This window comes from Lactuca virosa, chromosome 1 (genome assembly GCF_052849685.1).
Source record: "Lactuca virosa cultivar CGN04683 chromosome 1, Lactuca_virosa_CGN04683_v6, whole genome shotgun sequence".
NCBI lineage: Eukaryota > Viridiplantae > Streptophyta > Magnoliopsida > Asterales > Asteraceae > Lactuca > Lactuca virosa.
Genome location: NC_136426.1, coordinates 210,791,402 through 210,818,916, shown reverse-complemented (window position 1 = coordinate 210,818,916; position 27,515 = coordinate 210,791,402).

The window sequence follows — 27,515 nt, the reverse complement described above, 5'->3', positions numbered from 1 at the left end:
CTTTTATAAAAGAAAATGTTTCTAAGTTTTTCGAAAACGTGCCAAAATGGTAATCAAGGTTTAAATGGTTTCTATACCCTTAGAAGCACATTTATCCATTGAAATGGGTTTGAAATGAAATTGAAATAGCAAGGTAAAACCCAATATTGGTTAAATTGAGTTTTGAAGAAAAGTGTTAAGTTAAAGCAAGTTGTCAAAAGACTTTTAGCAAGAATATGGCTTAAATTGTTAGGAAAGGTCTAGTAAGTTGTATATAGTGGTTAAAAAGTATTTTATCGATGATAAATAAAACCGATGAAACGAAATAACTTTTGGATGGAAGATTAAGAATTAAGGAATAAGTAGATTAGTGTAGCTGATCATACCTAAATACTAAGGCGAGTATAAGACGAGTATAAGGCGAGTACCGATGTCTTTTTCCCAAGATAAAGGAGAAGAAAAATTGTTTGTAAAACATTTTATGGTGCCATTGCAATTTCGCAGCCTTTTATAGAGGTCAAAAGGATATCCTATGTTAAGTTTTAAGCTCAAGGTGGGAAACAACCTAGAGCTAAATCGTAGCGTAGTAATAAGTTCTCACGTATGAGTTAAACCTTCGTGTCTCCTTGTGAGTCGAATCAGGAATGCCCGCCAATGGTATCCAAGTGATTATTTAGTGAAGACTCATCTACCTCCTTACGTGATGCTGCAATTTTCATTCGTGTCGGTATCGAACGCTTTCCTAGTTGTAACTATAGTACGAAGACGATGAAGAGGTATTGAGGAATAATTGGAATAGGTTTCGACTTAAGATTATTACTAGTGTATATCTAGCTACTAACCTTACATCAAAAGTCAGCATCTACCGAGGAATACTCATTGTTAGTACTAAGTGCATTGCTCCTAGAGTGGCTAGTGATATAACCTAAGTGGTTAACCTAGCACTTGATAAGGGATAAGATTATTTCTAAATAAAGGCATTGTTATAAAAGTGCACTTAGTTTCTAAGTGTATCTAGATGAATGCCTATAATATGCAATGCCCGTACGCACACTGAAAAACTTGTTTTTCAAAAGTTCAAGTTGAAAATCGTTTTGAACATAATTCTACTATAACCATTTCCAGCCTCGCATTAACTTTCCTTAATTAAGCATAGTTGGCCAGGCTATACTTAATTAAAGTCCAATAATGCGTACTCGAATTAGTTAAACCAGTAGTATATTCTATATTTTAAAAAATGTTTAGAAATTTTTTGGCTATAGTTGTGGTTCTCCAAAGGAAAACCGGTATTCTCTATAACCTTCGGCTCTGATACCATTTTCTGTCACACCCCTCTAAAGCGGAAACACGAGGCATGGCAGTATAAAGGGTTTCATAGCAAAAGTTAAAAGACAACACCAACCATAGTATTTAAAAATCATTACAAATTTACAATGGGTTTGAACAACTTTTAAAAGAAATTACAATGTAAATTGAAATACAACACATGCGAATGCTCCTAAAAGTGAAGTGTCCCTAAGTGCCACTTACTCGATGATTCCTGAAAAAGCATGTAAAACGAGCGTCAACTATAAAAATAGTTGGTGAGTACTCACAAGTTTATAACATAATATAGTTTGAAATTCATGATAATTTGAATATTGATAGCAGTTTCCATAAACAAATGTTCATTGCTAAAATAAGTAAATAAGTTTTCACGAATAGAAGTTCGTTGCTAAAGCGAGTAATAAAGTTTCCATAAATAGAAATATATTGCAAAAATGAGTATTAAGTTTGCATAAACAAAGTTCGTTGTCATCATGAGAGATAAAGTATGTTGCCCAAATGAGATGCAACGTTAATATTCTCATGCGAAATAAAGTTTGTTACTAAAATGAGTAAACAAGTTTCATTGATATAATGAGCATTCAAGTTCATTGCTACAAGGAGCAAACAAGTTTGTTACTATAAGAAGCAACCAACTTTGTTGCTAAAACAAGTAAATAAGTATTTAGTAACAAAAGTTCGTTGTTATAATGAGATACAAAGTTTATTGCTATAATGAGAAACAAAGTTCATTGCTATAATTAATAAAAGAGTTTGTATGTATATGAGCAAACAATGAGTTCCCAACCAAGCCTATGATTGATGCCCTATCAAGATCTATGCTTATCGTTCCATAGATTATATGGTATCATGCACTCCAACAATCGGGCGAGTGAGGAGTTGTCAATTCCTAATAGCGCTATCCATAATGACCATTGGCTCAAAGAGTTAGTGGTTGGAGTAAAGTATAATGGAAGGGACTTAAGACGATAAGGCCTCATGTTTCAAGATACATAAACATACATAGCATAATATAGCACAATTTAGCAATCAAGTTTGATACAATTCACTTTTAAATACAATGAATAATAAATAGCTTTTCGGACATGCTTTTCCACCCCAAAACATAAAAACCGAAAATAGGGGAGTGCGTGAATACTCACAATGCATTGAGATGATGCAAATGGTTCCTTGAACTACGTTCCACGTGTACCACTACCGATTCCTACAATAATGGTATTCGCTAGTGAGTCTTTAATCGAAATCTAACACTAGTATACTTACTACTACAATATAATTATGCCAATATTGTGTCAAAACTTAATATTGATAAGTTACAAACATTTTTCTGTGAAAATTAAATTTCAATGAATCAATTGTTATATAACAATTTAATTGGAAAATTCACATTATTGAAATGCTAATATTTAACATTTTAAGAGGTGTTCCAATGATTAAATATTCAAAAACTAAATCAATTTAGTTCTAAAATTTTCCAAACTTTGCATTTTAGTTTTAATTTAAGTCAAACACCTCAAGATAAATTTTCTTGAATTTTTGATTTGTCTAACTATTTTTCACCATTTTAGTTTTTGGAATAACCATAAAATCATGAAAAATACTAAACAATTAATAAAAACAACCAAACTTCAGATTTTAGTTCTAAATGTATTAGATGACTTCTAGATACATTTTCATGGATTATGGATATGCATAACCATTTTTCATATATTTAATTCTCTAAATAGATAAAAATTCATGAAAAATAGCAATCAGTTAAGAAATACCCCAAACTTTTTATAATACTGTCATTACACATAATTAAGCTGGGAAAAATATAAAAATGGGTTTCTAATTTGTTTAACCCAATTTTATGATTTTTGTGCATTTATTCTAATAAAAATTGAAATAAATAGAAAACGGTTTTCAAAATTACCCAATCTTTTTGTATTACTGTCATTAAACGTTATTAAGCTGGGAAAAATATAAGAATGGATTTCTTAACTGTTTAACCCAATTTTATGATTTTTGTGCATTTATTCTAATAAAAATTAGGTTTAAGTGTATTTAATCCTGGGAAAATATAAGAAAAATAGTATAAAGAAGAGAAAAATCATCAAAATGTTTATGTAGCATCCTAATCTACTACAAGGTGTTCTGCTAAAATGTCATGAATTTTGGATTAGCATAACTATTTTTTCTATTTTTAGGCCATTATAAATACAAAAATCGGGGAAAAATAGGAAGGCAATATGAAAAATTCTTAAAATATTGTTCTAAGTCTTCCACGTAGAGTAGGAGCTGCGAACATTATTAGGTAGCCATTTTACATTCTCTAAAGTGGTTTTATGATTTATTGGAGCTAAACAAAAATAAAATTCAAAACCATACTAAACAGTAACAAAAATCGATGAAACTTAATGAGAGTTCATTATTTACCTTAGGGGTCATCCACGAAGTTTTTTAGGATTTATAGACCTCAGAAAGTATTTTTATATGATTTAGGGCCTTGTTTTCTTGTAACAATTTTAGTAAATCAAGGAAATGATAAAAGGTCTTAGTATTTTCCAGAACCTCTTATTATCGTACTGGGATTCTGAGAAAATTTTGTTTTGAACAGAAAAGGATTTTTAGATTTTTTTATGAATAAAATCATTTACATGCACAATTAACAATGTACTTTGATCATCAAGCTCTTTAACTTAATGTTCATCACATGCTTCACGGTTTGAAGACCATGCATGGACATATTTTGTTCATAGTGATGTTTTCAAAGGAAAAACTTGAATGCACAAGGTAGATGAACCTTTAAAACTTGTAAAAATCCGTATTTTAGGGTTTAACATAGGTTTTGGTCCTTGGATTTCACCATTAGACAACATGCATGTTGTTCTAGGGTGAAACCCTACCACCATCATCATCAAACTCAACATTCATGGATATGTTCATGAATGTTCATAAAGAATGGTATAGAAGAATGAGAAGTGCAAGAAAAACCTTTAAAACAAGAAAGAAAAGTGAAGGAAAATGAAGGATTTTCGGGTTTACCTTTAAGAACACTCCTAGATGATGAACATTTCGAGTTTAAGGAGTGTTTTTGGGTCCTATTCTCTGGAAATTTCGTGGTTCATAGAGAGAGGAAGAGAGAAAATGTGTGTGAGAGTGTGAGAGAGAAATGAGAGAGAGAGAGAGAGAGAGAGAGAGAGAGAGAGAGAGAGAAGTGAAGGAGATGGAGTGTGTAGGTGAAGAATGATTAATGTTTGTTGGGAAGAGATTTCTTGGGAGGTGGAGTCCGACTTTAAGAGGGATTAGAGAGGGTTTTAAGAGGCTTTTAAAGCTTTACTTTGAATAAATATGGTCTCCTAATCATTTTTATAAAAATCATCTTTAGTTTTTTTATAAAAATCATCTTTAGTTTTTACAAGGTTCAATTGTATTTTGTCTTATAAATTAAGGGTAATGTCAATGACTTAATTTTTTTTTATTTTTCTTGATTGCATTTTCATAATTTTTATTATTATAAGATAATATTATAAGGTTCATAATTATTTTTATAAAAACTTTAAGGTTAAAGTTTATAACAATGAGTTTTTATGGCTTTTAGGGTTTTTGGAGTTTAATAAATCTTTGGATATCAAAATGAATTGAATCTTTGAGACTTCAAATTATTTTATGGTATTATAACTCTTTTATAGTTATAAATAATGTTTGTAACTTATTTTATCGGTTTATTGGCATTCTATATAGTGGTTTCGAGATTCACGCGAAATTGCAAAATCAAATATACTAGTCTTAGTTTTCAACTTTGACTTAAGTTTCTATGAGGCTTTGACCTAATTTCTACTACTAGGTCAAGTGCATGATGTGTGTATATGATTCATGAAAAGGTGTTCGAGTCAAGGAGCGACCCGAATATGGATAGTCACTACAGTTAAGTAGTTGTAGAATTCACATATCAATGTGAAATCTATGTACACTATCCATTGATTCTAATTGTTTCCAAGTTTCTAGTAGGTTATAACTTAGCTTCTAGTTACTAACTCTAGTATGTGTAGTGCCTATATGTGCAACTAAGTTTAGTCAAATCTAAAACCGACTAGAATTTTGACGGTTGTCACAGAGTCTTTGATATTATCGAATATCCCATTGGAACTTAGTTATTAGAAACACTTCCATGGTAATTAAGATTCTAATTCAAGGTACACACCTTGAAAACTTCTCCTGCATGAAAGTTTCCAACTTACATGTAGATCTTTCAAGTATCTCCCATTATGAAAACATTTCCATATTTTCATATGACCATCAATTCTGATCAAGGACAATCTTAATCCAGAATCATGGTCCATCATACTTCCAATTGTCCATAAGTAACCAGTCTTTTGGTATGACCTTACAATGTTCTTGACAGTTGTTTAACAATGGTAGTCACATAAATTCTAGTCCTTTCCTCATAATGCTCCAAGCATCATAATAAGTGAATATTATAACATATTTAATTAATCCTATATTTGAAGCATGTGGGAATCCATTGATTATGTCTCACACAAGGATTTGATATATTTAGTCTCTCGCTATAATATTTTCATATATCGAATCTCCTATGTTGAACCATTTCAGCATGATATTTATATATGTTTATGACTAAGTTCTATCAAACTACACAATCTAAACCTTCAGATTCGAAAAGAGTATGAGTGCCCTCTCCCTGAAGTCTACTATAGCGAAAAAATTCCCAACCTTTGCAATTTTCAAATTTAAAACTTTGTTCCCTATGAATAGTATTGTCAACATGCAATACTTCAGCTGGACTTCCAGAAATCAATACTCTTGACTTTCTTACTGAATTACAGATTTTGGTTGCGTGATGCTTCTATAAGTCTCCAACTAGAATTCATAAGCTTATACACTTTAATTAGATAGCATATGTGTATGTGTGTGTTTAAACCCTTTCAGAACTTGTAGATATATGTCTTGAAAGTTCAAACAATTCTTTGCCATTCCTTACAATTCAAAATATGAAGAGGGATGTTGTAATCATATCATGAATTTGAGAATGCACCTAACACAACTAACATCTATATTGATGTTTATTATATCTTTATATCTATCAGCAAAAGTATTTCCTCACAATTATTCTCATGAATTAGAGCGAAAACTTTGCCACCCAGATTTTATGGTGTATATGTTCCCATCCATATGAATCCATCATTTTCAACCTACAATCATAAGACGGGTTTAGGAAAAACCCAAATTCAAATTTAGATTTCCTTCATGGACTAGACTTTGGTATTTCTAAATTTTGTACCCTCTAGTAGCACAAGGGCCTAGCAATGCTTCCATGTTGTGAGCAGCTCACCTATATTGATTATTGTACTTTCACTGACCAGCGCGCTTTTGCTTTTTCAGTTAGATGAAGACATAAAACTCATAAGCATTGCAAACTCAACTAGAAGTACACAAAAATAAGAATTTGTTATCCAAGCATGACAGGTTACCAACCTCAGGTCGCGTGCTAGTGATAACTAAATGGTTTATTGTTGATTGACTCTTGAAACTGTCAACATCAATGTGACTCCCACTTACTTCTTAACATATGAGTTTTCTCTCAAGGATCATTCCATGACGAGCTAAAACAAATATTCGAAAGTTTGTGTGGATTCCTGACAAGAAAACACTTCATAGAATAGGTTTCAATTCATCTTTTGTTTCTCGATTAACGAAAACATCACAACTCCAGTTCTATATGTGCTAGAGTAAGAAAACATTTTTACTCCACATATTTCGAGGTGTTTTCAACCTTCTTAGTTTGAAAAGAGTTTCAAGATACAATTTGTAGTTATTATAGTATGACTCTAAAACTTGATTGGAACAAGAAGAATCATCTATGATCGACCCACTTCAAACAATGTTCGATTCCTCTTCTTAGTCATATAATTGTACTAAGATGTTCTTCGAGGATCAATTGTTATATAAAATCACAATCACTTAGATGATCGTCAAATGTGATACTAAATTACTCTCTTTTCCTTTCAGATTTGAGAAACTATTATCTTTATGCCTAATAGATTCTTTGTATTCATTCTACTACTCTTTGAATCTTTTCAAAGTATCAAAATTATGCTTAATCTTTTAAACGCAACCATATCTATTGAATCATTAGTAAATCATGACGAATAGATTTATCATCCTTTATGGTGAATTTGAAAGTCCATATCAACATGTACTAGATCCATTAGTCTTTCACTTGACTTACATAAACATGTGATCAATGAATTAGTCATAATTTTCCAATGAATAAGATTCTCATATACTATAAAATATGACTTGTACAACACCAAGTATCTGTCCAGTTGCTGATGAGATTTATTTTCACTTGGTTAATTATGAACATGCCACAAAGGATATCATAAGAATCAAATCCAAAATTAATATTGCTAATACTAGAAATGTAACCAACACTTTCATAAATGCCATTGCAAGGAAATATATAAAATAAGGCAACCAGATAAACCAAATTTTCACTTTTATTGAAAATAAGGAAAATTTTGGAACTCGTCCTTACAACGCATAAAATGAAAACTACGTTTCTAGACATCTCCAAAGAGTAATAGAAATCTATTAAATTATCAAAACTCTTTAGTAGTAGCTCTAAATTCTGATCTTCGAACCATATGACCAAAGTCCATTTCTCATGTTCAGATTTAGCTTACCTTGCTGAAGTTTCCTTCTTTCTCTTAACTCCTTTAATACTATCAAAATGTGATTATCACATCAAGTATTTAGAGACTATGAATAGGAACCTATAAAACAATGGATTCAGATAATGGATGTACCTGAAGTAGTGTTTCACAACTTGAGTTAACTATCTATAAGATCTTTCAGGTATTATGGGCAGCTTTGTTTCCAGCGTCCCTTCAATTGGTAGTTAAAACAAATGGACTCTTTGGGTTCAACACATGGAACGATCCCAGAACTAACCTTTTCTCTTTACTATACGATCAAACGATTTGATCTTGGACGACCCCTTTTTGTTGGTAAGAGAAATCTTTTCTAGACCTCCATTGTCACCATTGCCAATATCCATGGAAACCTTACAATAAGACCCAATAAGCATCTTTGCTTTAGATGTGCTCTTAAGCATTTCTGCTTTAGCAACTATCAACATTTGGGTTAGATAATTTAGGGTCAAGTCGATATTACTCGCATAAAAGTACTCAATGAACTGATCATATGACTTTGGAAGCGAGAGAAGAACCAGGTCAATGGCTTTCTCCCTTGGGAAAAATGACACCCAGTCTATCCAACATGTCAATGTACGATTTCATTTTCAGAACATGCGTACACACAAAGTTTCCATATTTGTGTCTACATTCCAATAAGGATTGAGTAGTCTCATACTTTCAGCTTGAGGAAAAGATGATGTTGGGAGAGTCACAGGAGGAGGAGGTTTGAAGAGAGATGATGTCTAGTTCCATCATTTTCTAAGGAAGGGAAAACAATTTCACCTTGACTTGAAATTGGAAGACCATTTCCATAGAAATGAGGAAGACCATTTATATATTCATAAGACATCTAAAATTTGGGAGAATAGAGAATTCAAGTTAGTTGATTTTAATTCTTAACTATTAACCCAAAAATTAAATGAAGGCTAGGATCCATATTTTCGATTCGAACTTTGAAGAGGGATGCCGTAATCAAATTCGAATCTATTTTAGGTAGGTAATGCTTTTACCAATTCCAATCATATGAAACACCAAGATCTTTTGAGATTCATTGAATCTCATCAATGGCATGTTTAATCTCAGATTATACTCTCACTTTTGTGACTGGGATGCCGAGGATCATAAAAGAGATGTAAATAACCATGCAAACCTGCTCGACAACCTCGATGTCATTTATCATCTCACATTGATGTGCTGGTTAACCACACATGCTCCATCTACAATGATAATTTTCGAGATGCCCATCATATCTCTTTATAGTCCCTATTAGTTTGCCGGTTAACCACACACGCTCCATTAACGACATATAAAGCTTGATGTGAGTTTTCATGGATTAGCATACTTTTAACATTTTTCCTAAAGTAACTAAAAGTGAGATTTTTAAAAGTGGGTTAGTTACTTTATGTCATTCTACTTATTAATGAGATTATGTCCTATGAAATTCGTTTGGCTAATGACCCTTCACCATACACGAGAGCGGTGGGTAAGAGTGGATACCCAATGTCGGTCATTTTATAGGCTACTTCCTTAAACTCACTTATAGTATGACTTTGTGAATGAGGCGTACTAGCGATTTGACTGACTTGCTTTATACATATAATATATTGATCTTTTAATTATATAATATAAGGTGTATTTTAAAACCTTCTAAAATACTAGGTTTAAATTTAAATTTTCAAAATTAATAGAAAAAATATTAATTTAATTTAAAAATAAACCAATTTTGATTTAATCTTTATCTTTTAATTAAACAATTAATTAAATTGACTAAATCATTATCGATTAAATAATTATTTGCAATTAACCAACTAATAAAAGAATTCAAATTTAATCCAAATCCTAAACCTTCTAATTTTAAAAAATAGGCTAGGGTTTATTGGATTTTAATTGTTCAAATTTTAAGGCTTTTAAAATAACAAATAAGGAAACAAGGTAAACCCTAAAAGGGGCACCTCAATTTACAAAAATGGGAAAAGGAGGCTAGGGTTTCTAAAACCCTTGCTAAAATCGAAATTATGAGGCTAGAGGCTAGGATTCAAGTACCTTAAGGATTTCGAAAATTGCCTCCTTAGGGTTCAGTTTCTATAAACCCTTAATTTTGATATATTCAACTTTGTATAAGATCAATGAGAACAATAGCTCTGATACAAGTACCACTGATGTGTTTCAAAGGTTACAAAAATCTTATTTTGGCGCGAAAAAAAAACTTAAACCCTAAGTTCACATGCCTAAAGGATCTATGTTCTCACTATGATTTGCAAACAACTATTGAATATCAAGAACCCTATACGTACATTTCTATTTTCAAAATTATCAAAGGGTTATTATAAAAATACATACCTTTTATTTATTATAGCAAATAAACAAAATCTCTTCTTGATTGGTCATCAAAAAGCAAGAACCAAAAGTCTCGTGCCTCTAATGGATCACACCCAAACCCTAGCAATTGGAAGCTAAAGAGGAGAGAAAAAGAGAAGGAAAAATTTCAAAGTTAATCTTTTACAATGAGAGCGATTTCGAAATTCTAAACCCTTTGGGGTTTATATAGGTGTTAGGAAGGTTGCATATATGGCATGTTTCCTTTTAGATAACCTTTTCCCATTGCTTGCTCCCTAAGACATTCTAAGATTCCTTAAAGCCCAATAATACCTCTATCAACCCTGGAGAAACCGTCCCCTCTAAGGGAGGTTCTAGAATTGGTTAATGTTCAACTTTTGAACATTGTCACCTTTAGTCCTTCTACTTTTAATTAATCCAATTAATCCCAAAAGTAATTCCAATTAATTTTTAATTAAACAATACTATTTCTAATTAATATATTATTCTCATAATATATTAATAAATTATTTATTTTGATCTCTAATTAATTTGCTAACCATATAATAAATTAATAAATCAGTCTCTCTCTCTCTCTAAAAAAACATTTCAGTCAATTACTAGGTTTGAAGACAATCCGAAAAGACTCTCCTAATAATTCAATATTATACTAATTTAGTTATAGGCTTAGACATTTAATATAACACATATTTCAACTTGCTCTCCTCAACAATCTTCATTACTTCTGATTCATGTGTTTTAAGAATATTGTACAAATTCAATAGCGAATGAGTATTAAAACTCTCCCGTGTCTTGATCATCAAGCAAATGTTTCGCCATTCTTTTTGAAGTCCATAAGCGAAAGTAAGATTGAATTCCAAAGAAATATGATTTACCCCATATTGATTGCACTTGAAGATGAGATCATTCATATTGTCGTAGTATGCTTCAATATTTTCATTTTCTTTCTGCTTTCAATCAGCAAGTTCAGAAAAACATTTCGTCACTAAACTTTTCTTTGTCTTCTCATTGCCATGATACTTTTCTTTCAAAACATCCCAAATTTCCTTAGCAGTTTTGCATCCATGAACATAGTTGTAGACGAAAAGAGGAAGTGCTCCTCTCAACTCACGAAGAACCTTCTTATCATTTTCATTCCATTTGTAAGCTTATGCAACCACGTCTCTAGCTGCTACGGAATTACCTATGGCTTGAACTAGATCTTCAATATAAGGTTCTTTTTCAATTGATCTCCACATAATTTCATCGATTCGTTTAAGGTAATCTTCCCTTAGATTAACCCATTGATCATAATATTATGGGATCAGTATCGGGATCTTTGTTGCAAATCCAAGACGATAGTAGTAGTTTATCATTGTGTTCACATTGATATTAGCCATTTAATTTGATGAAAATAGATTGAGATGATTATAAGATTGATTGAAAAAAACAACAACATAATCGATTAATAACTCTTGATTAAATAAAGAATTTCAATTTCAGTTTTGAGGAAAAATGAATCAGAATGAACGACTCAAAATATGAAAAATGCAATTTAGATTCTTCAATCAAAAAGTGAATCCTGCTCTGATACCAATTGTAGATTGTTTGAAAGTGTGTTTGAATCAATCGAATCTAAGAAAGATGTAAAGAACACCAAGATCTAAATAAGATCCATTTAGATCAATATTACATCTAGAAGAGTACAAACGTTTGAGAGTACAGAGAGTATCCTAAGAATGTTCGTTACTCTATCACCAAATTACTTACCCAATTTATCGGATACATCACAAACACAAAAAATACAAGGACTTGACCATACAATGTGAACTAGTAAATGCCTTGTAAATAGATATGATAACGAAAGTACTTAACTTTCACTATTTAAGGACATGAAACCTAAAGACATAGCTTTTGACTAGTCACTACAACTTTCGACTCTACAATGAGAAATTAAGGGTGGGGCATATTCTACTCTATATGTGCATACACATTGCGATTTTTTCGAAAGAAAGTCGATTCCATCTATTTTTCTTTCCAACCCCGACCTTATGAATCCAACCATTCCCTCGTTGAGCCCTAGAAGTCGGTAAGTAAAGTTATGGAGATTGTAGATATCGACAAGGGTTTTCTGGGAAGAAAGGTCACCTAAGCATGATTCAAACCATATACGACGAAGGTAACTTCCCCACTCACTCTCTAGTACCCCCTTGACCCATTCTTGGTGTTGTGTAGCCAGAGGAGCCTCTGGTAACCCTCTACAGTCGAGAAACCACATTTTCTCGGGTTTTCTATTTTGAATTCATTTATGTCGATTTTAGGGGCTTCTAAACCCTTTTTAATTGTCACCAATGTTGGATTTCAGGTCTATTTACACTCTATCAAAGTTTTAGGTCACTCCTAAATCCCTTTGATGTCTAGGAGCAAGGTCGTACTTCTAAAAAAAGATTATAGCCTCCGATTGCTTCGCAATCTTGTTGTGAACTCATGTTTCAGGATTTTGTTTTCGGGTGGGTTCGTTCCTTGAAGTTGAGTTATAAATATGTTTTATACCTTGTTTAAGGTTGTTAGGAATATCTCTTGGAATCCTTAGTTCATTGGATCTTATGTTGGTGTCTAGAACCAAGACATGACACCTTTTTTTCCTGAGTCTTGTCTTGAAATTCACAAACCGAAGAGCCATACTTTTAAATGCTTTTAATCCTTGAAATATGAGTTTTAGCTAAAGTTTTATTGTTAAAAATATAACCCATATCATGTGTTGCAAATTGGTTGGATGTGAGTGTTGAAAACAAAGAAGTAAGCCTCGATTTGAGGTTATGTGTGTGTTATGTCACACCCCCAAACTAGGATGGCGGAAATGTTCGGGGGTGGGTGACTTTCATGTACAATATCATAACAATGGGTATAATAGTGACCAAAGCAAACACAACCATCATATATATATAATTGAAAAGGTAACATTGTTTCACGAATTACATGTTTCAAAATCAATTACAATATGATGACAAAAATGATTTGTCTGACGCCTTAGCGTCCCATCCTCAAAAGCTTGTAGTTACCTCTTTTAGTGATTATCTGAGAATACAAGTAGCTTTGAAAATGTTTCAACAATTAAGTTGGTGAGTTCATAAGCTTTTGTATGTTGAGTTGAAATCCTTTATTATAAAAGTAGAGTATGTTCCATAAAAATCCAATATTTTCCTTGTAAAATGAGATGCAGTCTTAAGACCCAAAGACCAAAATGTACAAGTATTTTCCATACTTATAATAGTGTATGCAGTTTAAAATTATATAAAACCGTTTGAGTGAATGAATCCCTCATAAACTATATGTATCGTTGTTTCCCCATGTGAGTTATTACAACCGTGCTAACGACATAGATGGCCTGTTTACGACGTCCGTCAGGCGTCAATATGTTATGACTTTTGTCACCCCAGACCTGTCGGTCTAGCTGTTGCAAGCAGCTTAGGTATGGGATTGTCAGTCCCAATATAGATCTATACACAAGTATCACGCTCTCTCTACAAAAGACTCTGGTTATAATACAAGACTTGGTAGGTACACTGATTTGTACGTGAAGACTTTAGCTCACAAAATTTATTTAACGAGTTTACGTGTAGTGTGAGTGAAAAACCATTTTGTATTGGAAATAAAACCTTCCTTAGTATGTTCGTAGTATAAATGAACCATAAACTATACCTATTATAGTTTATCATAAATGTTTGGCAGTGATGAAAACCCGTATGTGCATGATTATTACATTTTCATGAAAGTCAAGATCCATTCCGCGGAGCTACCTCCGAGGAATGAACTCATTCCCCAACTAATTGTTTTCAAGAAAAGATTATGATAATATGAATTTTTCTTGACAATGTTTGGAATGAATGTGAGGTGGAAAAAATTGGTCTTTTAATTGGACATCTTTACATAAAAGAATCATTGGAGGTGATTTTTTTTTCTGAAGAAACATTCCTCAGAGCTACCTCCGCATAATGATTTCATTCCTCGTAGGTAGCTCCACGGAATGGATCTTGATTTTTTTTTAATTCCCTCATTTATTTACAATTTTTCCATTCCGCGGAGCTACAGTGGATTCCACCGAGCTCCGCCGAGCTACCTCCGTGGAATCCATGTCTATATCCAGAAATTCAATTTTTTGTGTCTATATTTTGGAATTCAACCCCAAATAATGTATACCTGGTATTTTCCAACCAACTTTACATATATTGATCATATAGCCCTCAAAGAAAAAATAAAAAAAATTATTGTTATAAAACCTAACCACAATTTAAAGGTATACATTTTTTTAACAATAATTTTCATATAATAAATCCTTTGAAGACAATCAATATCATAATTATTAGCCGACTAATAAAATATACAATTTTAGTAAAATCCCTCACAATATACACAAATCATAAAAATCCAACTTAAATATTGTAACATCTATAAAATTCGAGCCAATTTAAAACTTTTTAAAACATTTAAAACAATTCAGTTATTACAATTTGTTTTCAAATAAGTTTAAACATCAGAGTTCCTAGAAATCATAATCATAAATCGAGGAAGTGTACGTTCACGTCTTCGCCTTCCCGCGGTCATCCGCTGTAACTAAAACATAATCAACAACTATAAGCCTGAATCTTAGTGAGTTCCACCAAAATACCAACGCCATACATATATAACCATACCATATAAAGAAACACAACATGCCTAATGAGCCATCAATCTGACTGGACCGCCTTGCAGGCCTTCAGACTGTCTGGACCGCTCTCCGATCCATCGGCACGTCTGGACCGCCCTCTCGGGTCTTTCAGCCTATCTGGACCGCTGGTCGGGCCTTCGGCCTGACTAGTATGCCCTAACCGGGTCTACAGTCTATCCAGTCCGCCCTGGGTATCTTGGCCTACAGCACGAAGCAGGACCTATCCCCCAAACAAACAAACATGTGCACATAAATATCATATGCTAGCATGCAATAACAGATAGCCATACAGATCTAACAGATCGCTAACATGGCAACCATCCTATAACTAGGATACCGATCTAACCGATCAATAACATAGTAACCATCCTATTACCAGGATACCGATCTAACCGATCTCTAACATAGCAACCATCCTATTACCAGGATACCAATCTAACCGGTCTCTAACATAGCAACCATCCTATAACCAGGATATCAATCTAACAGATTACTAGCATAGCAACTATCCTAAAACCAGGATGAAATCTAACATATCAACAACATAGCAACCATCCTAAAACCATGATGCAAATCATAAAGAGTCGGCCTTGGTGCCGTAGACCCTGTTGATATAGTGAGGAGAACTCACCTTGAATGTAGTGCTGAACTGGACTAAAAGTCTCCGGCTGCTGTCTCCAAAAATCCCGAACTATCCAAAATAATGAATACTAAGTCAGCACATGGGATATCAATCTTAACTAAAAGTCCACATAGTCCATTTCGCCCCTTTTTTCTAATTTGGGCCAAGGCCCAATATCAAATTCACTATGCAAAAGTCCATATACATAAGCCCATTAATGGCCCAATTTTCCTAATTGGGCCCCACTCCCTAATTGGGCCTTATTCTAAGATCCATTAAGAAAAATGGCCCAAAACATCATTATTCAGAAAGTCCAGCAAGGCCCATGTCAAACTGGCCCAAGAGTGGCCCAACTCCGAAGCCCAAAATGTTAAAAGCCCAACAGAGGGCGTACGCGCGGCGTACTCCTCTGGTACGCAGGGCGTACTTCCATTTTGCTTTGACCACCATCGGGGTGGTTGACTCAGTACGCTGGGCGTACAGAAACTACGCGGGGCGTACGCGAGGTTTTGCCAAAACTCTAATAAGTGCTTAATGGCTTAAGCACTTAAGCCCAAACTTCAGATCCATTGACCAAATATGCCTAAGAATCATAAAGTCTCGAACTTTAACACTTTGGACGTCTAGAAAGTTCTTAACACATTGTCTTAATCCACTAAGACCTTCCTACTCCATGCATGAGATACACTTAGCTATTGGGACATCATTTTTATCACTTAGGACCTCTTCAAGGGTCTGAAAGGACAACTTATCTCGTCCAACTCATATCACGCACCAACTTGGGACTTTTAGGACAAGAAATGGTTCCATAAAGCTAGAATGGCAAGATCTACATCATACAAGGCCCAAAGTTTGGTTCTTTTTACCTTCTTGTAACACCAAAAATCAGGTATGACCTTATATCCCTTGAAGTATCTTGATATTGGCATAAGAGACGCTTAAGTACGCTGGGCATACTTAAGAGTACGCTTAGCATACCTGGTGAGGAGGAACGCGGAGGAGCAGCACGTACGCGGGGCATACCAGGAGTACGCCGGGCGTACGTGCCAGCTAGTTCAAACCCTAAAAATCAGACTTGAGCCCTATATAAACATCCTTAACTCCTTTGGACCTCATCTTTAACACCCTCCTTCACCTTCAAACGTCCCTAAAAACCCTAATACCATTTGGGAGTGTAGCTTGAGCTTAAGAGTGCATTGGTAGTTCTTTTAGTGTTCATCCAAGAAGAAGAAGTTGCCAAGGAAGCTAGGAGTGTCATTTGGCTTCAAGGATATGACCATTTTCGACCTTGAGGAGCTCCTGGAGGTAAAAAGCTTGGACCTTCCCTTCTTAATCCCTAGATATAGCTAGGGTTTTCTAGTTTGTCCCCTTTTTGGTTGAGTTTGGATCTCCGTTGGTGAGTTAAGCAACTCCAAGGATGGAAATGACAGATCTGAGGTCCCTTAGTCCTTTTTCAACATAAAAATGGAGCCTTGATGGGTATTTTGACCTCATGCATGGACTAAGAGCTTTACACATGACTTAATGGGGGTGTTGGGAGCATTTGAGACATGCAAAGGCATAAAGTTGCAAACTTTATGCCTTAGGTCGCCTTAATCGGGTTGGATCTGACTTCTGGACATAAAAGGATCAAGTATTCAACACTTAATGGAAAAAGTGCTTAATCTGTCAGTACGTTGGGCGTAACCTAGTGTACGCTGCACGTAAGCCCTAGAACCCCAGTACGTTGCGCGTACTAGGATGGTACACTAAGTGTACACATCTCAGTTGGGCCAAATCCGTTTTGGGATTTTGAGTTATTTGGGCCTCATTTGATTATTAGACATGGTGGTATTCTGAGAATTAGGAGTCCTATAATCCATTATGGGTCATTGACATGTTGATTGGGCCTTAGTGGGCCAAGAGGCCCATTAAGGATTTTGGACTTGGACTTTGGGCCCAATAACAAGGGATGGATAATTGGGCTTAATAGAGGGGCTGGGAGTTTGGGTCTCCCTTGATGATTCAATTCCTAACATTATCTCATATTATTATTCAGCACCGGAGGTTACATCCTGTTAGGGGAGCAACTTTTGTATTCAGCAGATAGAGGTGAGTCTCCTCACCATACCAATGGGTCTAAGGCACCAAGGCTGGCCCATTAATTGTTATGTGATGTGTTATGCTTGATTATTTGTGACATTTGCATGAAAGACCTCGGGGGGTTCCCGAGGCACCTGGTATAAGACCTCGGAGGGTTTCCGAGGCATCCTCGGTAAAGACCTCGGGGGCTTCCCGAGGCATCTGGTATAAGACCTTGGAGGGTTTCCGAGGCATCCTTGGTAAAGACCTCGGGGGGTTCCCGAGGCACCCGGAATAAGACCTTGGAGGGTTTCCAGGGCATCCCTATATGTTGTGTACATGGCTTATGTGATGTATGTAGCCGTAGGGCTAATATGATATTTGGTAACTGATTTGTAGGTGTGGTATGCTCTAGGGGACTCACTAAGCATTAGCTTACAGTTTGTGGATTTGTTTCAGGTACATCTGAGCCCAAGGGCAAGGGCAAGGCTTGATGGCGTGGCGTGCACTCTCACGTGGATGTTTTATGGGACACTCTCATAAACTGAAAAATAAAGTTGTTATGGATATGGATTTGAAACAATTGTTTTGGAACTTCTTGATTCATGGGAATGTATATGGTTAATTAAAAATGAAAATTTGTTTTGAAAATTTGGGTTGTTACAAGTTGGTATCAGAGCCTTGGTTTGAGGGATTCGGGCACACTCTCGAGTGTGTCAGGACTCAAACTAAGGAAATGGTGAAATTGTTTTCAAAAATAATAATAATAATAATAATAATAATAATAATAATAATAATAATAATAATAATAATAATAATAATAATAATAAATAATTTAAAAAGGGTTTTGAAAAAGAAATGAAAAGATGAGAGTGCAACGCACGTGATCAGCCGAGCCAAGTAAGTAGTTCCTAAATATATTAGCCATGCTATACTGATAATTGAGTTTGTTGATTTCATGGAACTTGCTATGTGTATGCTTTTAAAATTGTATACAGTTAGGAGCTTATAGCCTCAGAATGATTGATTTGACCTTATTTCCTGTTCCTTGTCTGGTTGTGGTCCTAGGGTAGAATCTTTTATTCGAAAGTCTATTTGATCCTTTTCTGTGTATAATTTGCATGCACGAAGGCAACCTGTTATGATTGGTCTGATTGGTATGGGTAGAGTAAATCTTAGGACAGCCTGAGATTAATGTATATGGTAGTTTGTGGAATATGGATATGTTTTGGGACAAATTGGGGTTATCAGGTAGAGCGTTGGGGAAAGGTACACGTAGGTGTGGAAGGTAGTATTGGGCCCATACTACTGAAAGCACAGGACCTGTACCCGAACCAATGTTAGATCTGACGATTTCAAGGAGGACCGTATGGGAAGATCCCTTATATGGAAATCTTGATCATTGTAATTTATGATATTTCAGTCTAGCATGGTGATGACACGACTTGGAGCAGGAGGATCAGGATCGGGGTCTGGATCCGAGCGGGATCAGGAGACACTACCGATGCCATGAGTGAGAGGCTGTGCGAACTCATTGCAGCCGAGGTTACCAGGGACATCCTTGACGCGACCCCAGTCATTTTCGGGACGGTCAAGGAGGGTATGATGGAGATTATGGAGAACAGACTTAGATCCTTCAGGGTTGAGTTGGCGGCGGGTCAGATTGGGGCCCGAACTCCTTCGTTTCGGGAGTTCAAGGCGTGTGGGGCGTCGGAGTTTTTCGGGGTCAGGGACCCCATTGTTAGCCGACGCTGGGTAGCGAATATCGAGAACGCCCAGCGCACGAGTTCCTGCTCGGATGCGAAAAAGGTTGGGTTTGCTTCGTGTATGTTGAGGGATAGGGCCCGCGATTTTTGGGGCGAGATTACTAGCCAGGTGGGGCCAGCCGGAGTGGCTGAGATGACGTGGGCCGAGTTTGTTCGGCGATTTAATTTGGAGTTTGCACCACCTATTGAGGTGCAACGACTTGTGAGGGAGTTTCATGACCTTCAGCAGACCACCAAGACTGTGGTGGAGATCACCGCCAAGTTTCGAGAGCGAGCGTTGTTGATCCCACAGTACGCTACAGATGAGGATATGAGGCGGACGAGATATCATTCCATGCTGAGGGATGATATCCGTGAGTTTGTGAGCTTTACAGGGTGCAAAACCCTGAATGATATGGTGGAGAAGGCTCGTGAGAGGGAGATGGAGTTGGATACCCGCGCGAAGCGGAAGACTGATCAGGCGCAGGCGGCAGTGGGTTAGGCTAAGAAGCCTAAGACCTTGTATTCAGCGAGTAGGGGCCAGCAGGGCCGTGGCCGGTGTGACAAGTGTGGGAGATCTCATGGTGGAGCATGCCAGGGGACGGGTCTGACATGTTATACATGTAATCAGCAGGGCCATGTGAGCAGGGATTGCCTCAGGAAGGGTTTGATATGTTTCCACTGCAACCAGACTGGCCATAAAAAGGCTGATTGTCTGAGGTTGCAGGAAGGAGGAGGAGCAGTGGTGGCGCCCGCGCCCGCCACCATGAGGATCACAGATGGCCGCCCTGCTAAGGCGGATGTTCCGGCGGTGAAGAGCCGCGCATTTCAGCTGACCACCGAGGAGGCTCGGGCAGCACCAGACGTCGTGGCTGGTACGTATCTATTATTCCCTATTCTTATTATCTGTATGACTTATGTGTACTATATGCTTGTATAGGGACCTTTTTGGTCAATGGTATGTCTGCTCATGTCCTATTTGATTTGGGTGCTACCCGATCACTTGTGTCACTTGCTCTTAGCAAGAAGTTCGGAGACACGCCGGGGACCTTGGATTCCCCGCTCGAGGTGGAGATTGCAGACGACCGTACTGTTAGTGTTGCAAGGGTATATCGGGATTGTGTACTGAATGTATTGGGCGAGAGGTTCCGTGCTGATCTCGTTCCGATACCATTGCGAGGGTTGAAAGTGATTGTCGGGATGGATTGGTTGGGGGCCCACGGGGCCATGATTGATTGCGAGCACTAGTTGGTCAGGGTTCGAACCCCAAGTGGGGGAGAACTTTATTCAGGGTGAGAGAGCCTCGTGACGACCGGCCCTCTGTTTGGCAACGTGGGCTAGGAGATTTTTACAGCAGGGTTGCACGGGGTTTCTGGCTTATGTCTCGGATACGAGAGTAGAGACCGTGACGAATATGGGCAGTGTGCTAGTAGTACAGGATTTTCGGGACGTCTTCCCTGAAGAATTACCTGGAGTGCCTCCGGAGAGGCAGGTGGAGTTTCGCATTGAATTGGTGCCGGGTGCCGCTCCGATAGTAAAGGCACCCTGCCGGTTGGCACCGTCAGAGATGCAGGAGCTATCTACGCAGCTCCAGGAGCTGCTAGACCGAGGGTTCATTCGTCCGAGAAGTTCCCCGTGGGGAGCACCGATTCTCTTCGTGAAAAAGAAGGATGGATCGCACAGGATGTGCATCGATTATAGGGAGCTGAATAAACTAACGGTGAAGAACCGTTATCCATTGCGAAGGATCGATGATTTGTTCGATCAGCTGCAGGGGGCGTCGTGGTTTTCCAAGATTGATCTTTGGTCGGGATACCATCAGATGAGGATTCGGTATGAGGATATACCGAAGACGGCTTTCAAGACTCGGTATGGGCATTATGAGTTTGTGGTGATGCCGTTTGGGCTCACCAATGCCCCAACAGCGTTCATGGATCTTATGAGCAGAGTATGCAGACCGATGCTGGATCGGTCAGTGATCGTTTTTATTGATGATATCCTGGTCTATTCTAAGACCAGGGAGCAGCATGAGCAACATCTGAGGGAGGTATTAGAGACCCTGAGGGCGGAGAAACTTTATGCGAAGTTCTCCAAATGTGATTTCTGGCTACGGGAAGTACAGCTCTTGGGGCATGTCATCAATCAGGAGGGTATTTCGGTTGGTCCAGCCAAGGTGGAGGCTGTGATGCGGTGGGAAGTACCAAGGAATGCATCATAGATTCGTAGTTTCTTGGGTTTAGCGGGCTACTGTAGGAGATTTATCCAGGATTTTTCCAAGATTGTTGTGCCATTGACCCGATTGACCAAGAAAAATGTGATTTTTCGGTGGGGTGCGGACCAGCAGATGGCTTTCGAGACCCTGAGACAGATGTTATGCGAGGCTCCGATTCTAGTACTACCTGAGGGGTTAGATGATTTAGTGGTGTACTGCGACGCGTCGATTTCAGGATTAGGTGTGGTACTAATGCAGATGGGGGCACGTGATAGCTTACGTTTCGAGGCAGTTGAAGCCTCATGAGGCGAATTACCCCACTCATGACCTGGAGTTGGCGGCAGTGGTGTTTGCCTTCAAGATTTGGAGGCACTATTTATATGGAGTGGGGTTCACTATCTATACCAATCACAAGAGTCTGAAGTATTTGATGGATCAGCAGAACCTTAACGTGCGGCAGAGGAGGTGGCTGGATGTGTTGAAGGATTATGATTGCGAGATTCTATACCACCCAGGGAAAGCCAACGTGGTGGCTGATGCATTGAGCCGCAAGACGGCGGGGTCCCCGATCAGGGACATTTGTATGCGGATGACGGTGACTTCTCGTTTGCTGGATATGATCAAAGTGGCCCAGGTCGAGGGGGTGAAGAAGGAGAATTGGAAGGTCGAGTGGATTCGGGGGCAGTATCCTTTGTTTGTGAAGGATAGTCGCGGCCTTCTGACGCAATGTGGTCGAGTATGGGTACCAGTGGCAGGGGGAGTGAGACAAAGACTATTAGAGGATGCCCACAAGTCCAAGTTCTCTATACACCCTGGAGCTATGAAAATGTATAGGGACTTGAGGCTGGGATATTGATGGCCCCGCATGAAGCGGGAGATTGCCTGGTTCGTGGAGCGATGTTTGACCTGTAGGAAGGTCAAGGCCGAGCACCAGCGGCCTCATGGAAAGGTTCAGCCACTACCCATTCCCATTTGGAGGTGGGAAGAGATCACTATGGATGTTATCACAAAGTTGCCTAAGACGGCGAGGGAGTGGACGCTATATGGGTGATCGTAGACAGACTGACGAAGAGTGCCCGCTTTATTCCGATTTCCGAGAGTATATCTACGAAGAAGTTGGCAGATATTTATGTGCGTGAGGTAGTGGCTAGACACGGGGTGCCCGTGTCTGTGGTATCTGAAGGGATGTCCGGTTTACTTCCAGGTTTTGGAAGAAGTTCCACGAGGAGCTGGGAACTCAGCTACATTTCAGTACGGCGTACCATCCTCAGACTGACGGTCAGAGTGAGAGGACGATCCAGACATTAGAGGACATGCTTCGCGCGTGCGTGTTGGATTTTGGAGGGAGTTGGGATACATACCTCCCACTGGCAGAGTTCTCATATAATAATAGTTATCATGCCAGTATTGACCTAGATCCATTCGAGATGTTATATGGTCGGAGGTGCAGGACCCCGGTGTGTTGGGACGAGGTTGGGCACCGGGTCATGGGGAGCAGTGAGGTAGCGCTCAATACTACTGGGTTGATTCAACAGGTGCGCGATTGGTTGCGAGTCGCGCAAAGCCGTCAGAAACGTTATGTTGACCGAGGACGTTTGGATCTCGAGTTTCAGGTGGGGGATTTTGTATTACTGAAGGTGTCGCCCTGGAAAAGGATTATCAGGTTTCGAAAGAGGGGCAAGTTGGGGCCTCAGTTCATAGACCCGTTCAGGATCACGGCCCGGGTGGGCAAGGTGGCATATCGCTTAGAACTCCCTGAGGAGCTTAGTCAGATTCACAATACTTTCTACGTGTCCCATCTTCGGAAGTGTGTTGCTGACGAGTCCGCGGTTGTTTCTTTGGATGACATTCAAGTGGATGGGAGTTTAAATTATGCCGAAAAGTCGGTCGCCATCTTATATAGAAAGACGAAGGGTCTTCGGAACAAAGAACTGAAATTGGTAAAGGTACAATGGCAGCACAGGAAGGGTTCCGAATGGACTTGGGAGCCCGAGGAGGAGATGCGGGAGCATTACCTCGAATTGTTTACATCAGCGGACTTCGAGGACGAAGTCTAGTTTAAGAGGGGGAGAGTTGTAACACCCAAAATCAGGTATGACCTTATAGCCCTTGAAGTATCTTGATATTGGCATAAGAGAACCTTAAGTACGTTGGGCGTACTTAAGAGTACGCTTAGCGTACCTGGTGAGGAGGAACGCGGAGGAGCAGCACGTACGCGGGGCGTACCAGGAGTACGCCGGGCGTACGTGCCAGCTTGTTCAAACCCTAAAAATCAGAATTGAGCCCTATATAAACATCCTTAACTCCTTTGGACCTCATCTTTAACAGCCTCCTTCACCTTCAAACGTCCCTAAAAACCCTAATACCATTTGTGAGTGTAGCTTGAGCTTAAGATTGCATTGGTGGTTCTTTTAGTGTTCATCCAAGAAGAAGAAGTTGCCAAGGAAGCTAGGAGTGTCATTTGGCTTCAAGGATCTGACCATTTTCGACCTTGAGGAGCTCCTGATGGTAAAAAGCTTGGACCTTTCCTTCTTAATCTCTAGATCTAGCTTGGGTTTTCTAGTTTTTCCTCTTTTTGGTTGAGTTTGGATCTCCATTGGTGAGTTAAGCAACTCCAAGGATGGAAATGACAGATCTGAGATCCCTTAGTCCTTTTTCAACATAAAAATGGAGCCTTGATGGATATTTTGACCTCATGCATGGGCTAAGAGCTTTACACATGACTTAATGGGGGTGTTGGGAGCATTTGAGACATGCAAAGGCATAAAGTTGACAACTTTATGCCTTAGGTCGCCTTAATGGGGCTGGATCTGACTTTTGGACGTAAAAGGGTCAAGTATTAAGCACTTAATGGAAAAAGTGCTTAATCTGTCAGTACGCTGGGTGTAACCCAATGTACGCTACGCGTAAGCCCTAGAACCCCAGTACGCTGCGCGTACCAGGATGGTATGCTAAGCGTACGCATCTCAGTTGGGCCAAATCCGTTTTGGGCTTTTGAGCTATTGGGCCTCATTGGATTATTGGACATGGTGGTATTCTGAGAATTAGGAGTCCGATCATCCATTATGGGTCATTGACATGTTGATTGGGCCTTAGTGGGCCAAGAGGCCCATTAAGGATTTTGGACTTGGACTTTGGGCCAAATAACAAGGGATGGATAATTGGGCTTTATGGAAGGGCTGGGAGTTTGGGTCTCCCTTGATGATTCAAGCCCTAACATTATCTCATATTATTATTCAGCACCGGAGGTTGCAGCCTGTTAGGGGAGCAGCTTTTGTATTCAGTAGACAGAGGTGAGTCTCCTCACCATACCAATGGGTCTAAGGCACCAAGGCCTGTCCATTAATTGTTATGTGATGTGTTATGCTTGATTATTTGTGACATTTGAATGAAAGACCTCGGGGCGTTCCCGAGGCACCTGGTATAAGACCTCGGAGGGTTTCCGAGGCATCCTCGGTAAAGACCTCGGGGGCTTCCCGAGGCATCTGGCATAAGACCTTGGAGGGTTTCCGAGGCATCCTTGGTAAAGACCTCGGGGGTTCCCGAGGCGCATGGGCTAAGACCTCGGGGGGTTCCCGAGGCACCCGGAGTAAGACCTTGGAGGGTTTCCAGGGCATCCCTATATGTTGTGTGCATGGCTTATGTGATGTATGTAGCTGTAGGGCTAATATGATATGTGGTAACTGATTTGTATGTGTGGTATGCTCTGGGGAACTCACTAAGCATTAGCTTACAGTTTGTGGATTTGTTTCAGGTACATCTGAGCCCAAGGGCCAGGGCAGGGCTTGATGGCGTGGCGTGCACTCTCACGTGGATGTTTTACGGGACACTCTGATAAACTGAAAAATAAAGCTGTTATGGATATGGATTTGAATCAATTGTTTTGGAACTTCTTGATTCATGGGAATGTATTTGGTTAATTAAAAATGAAAATTTGTTTTGAAAAGTTGGGTTGTTACACTTCTAGAGCTTCTAGAGCACCAAGAGACTTCAGATCTACAAGCTTGTCCTCCTTCTGCAACTTCTTGATGCAACACCTTCTTCTCCAACTACTCAAAACACACTCTTTTAGCTCACACACTCAAGGAAAGCATTAGGGTTTGGGGAAAACGGCTCAAAACTGTAGAGGTTGAGGTAAGGGAGGGTTATGAGTTCATAAGGATGTTTATATAGCACTCAAACCCTAAATATTAGGGTTCCCATCTGACGTGAGTACGTCCAGCGTACACAAGAATACGTCCAGCGTACTAGGGCACGCCTAGTACGCTCAGTGTACCTTATGTACGCTTAGCGTACTCTCTTGATCCCCAAAGTTGCAACCTTAGTCCTTAGGCTTCTAATGGCTTCACTTCTCCAACTCCAAAGTTGCAACCTTAGTCCTTAAGCTTTACAAACTTCTCCCAACTCCAAAGTTGCAACCTTAGTCCTTAAGCTTTACAAAGTAATGTATTCATTATATGTATTCATTATTATTAATGCAAATGATTATTAATGGCTTCTAATGGCTTCACTATCAATAATAAGATATAAAAATAAATAGAAAGACACATATAAAAGATAAAAAAAACAAACATCACTGAAAAATAAAGGAAACAAACATCACTGATGATGCGTATTATAAAACTATGAATACTTAATTAATAATCATTTGCATTAATAATAATGAATACATATAATGATGTAGTGATTTGTTAAAAATAGTAAAATGAAAATATATAATATTTTGTGTAAACAGATTTAATGATAAAAAAAGGTAAAAAAAAGTCAAATTAATGTGATAAAATATTATTATAAAATAGTAGAGGATATTCCCCGAAAGGAACAAATAATGATGAAAAATAAACTTATCTAACCATATTTTATTTTTTTATAATTAATATATTATCTAAATCTAAATCTTTAATAAAGTTTTAGAAGAAGTTATTTTTCAAGACATACAAAACACTTTATTACTAAAAAAAACTCGCTAAGTTACAAATTACCGAATTTGCATATATTTCTAATAGTTCGTGAGTATTATATATAAATTGTGGGTAAATGAAAAAACATAAGTTGTATACAGATCAAGAGTAAACGAAAAAAAAAATCAAAAATTTTGAAATGCGTTATTGGAAATATTTCAAAAAAAACAATTGCAAATGAAGGTGTGATTAATTTTTGAAACTTGCCTAACTAAACATAAAACCATTCTATTTTTATCGAAAAACAACAAAATGTTTTTGTAATTAACAACTAACATCATGTACGTTTGTTTAACCCTAAAATAACCTACCGAAAGGAAAGATAACATTTTATTTTGAATATAAAATATGCCAAAGAAAACTATTAGCTTTCGACAATAAAACCATTAACCAAATGTAAACTATTTGATGTCCGAAGAAAAGAAACCAATCGTCACGATGAAACTAATCGCTGTCGCCGCATCGCGAGGGTATGCTACTAGTGAATATATATATATATATATATATATATATATATATATATATATATATATATATATATATATTATTGTAAATAATTATGAATGACACCAATAATTGGTGAATTTGTAAAAGTTATCATATCATACTATTTACATGACATATGATAGGTAATTGTCATAATATAAATAACAAACTATTGCAAAGATACGACAATATAATTTCACAAGATATAAATTATTTCATATCCCTTCTAAATCTTCTGTCTTCTCCATCAAATTTCTTTATCTAAGTTACTAGTTTAGTTTGGTTTAAATTATCTTAGTCACGTTGAATTTGTAACACGTTATCAGCATGAAAGCTCTAATCAAGGTTATTAAACAAACGAAAATCACATTTATTTTAACCAATGTATGTATTACTTA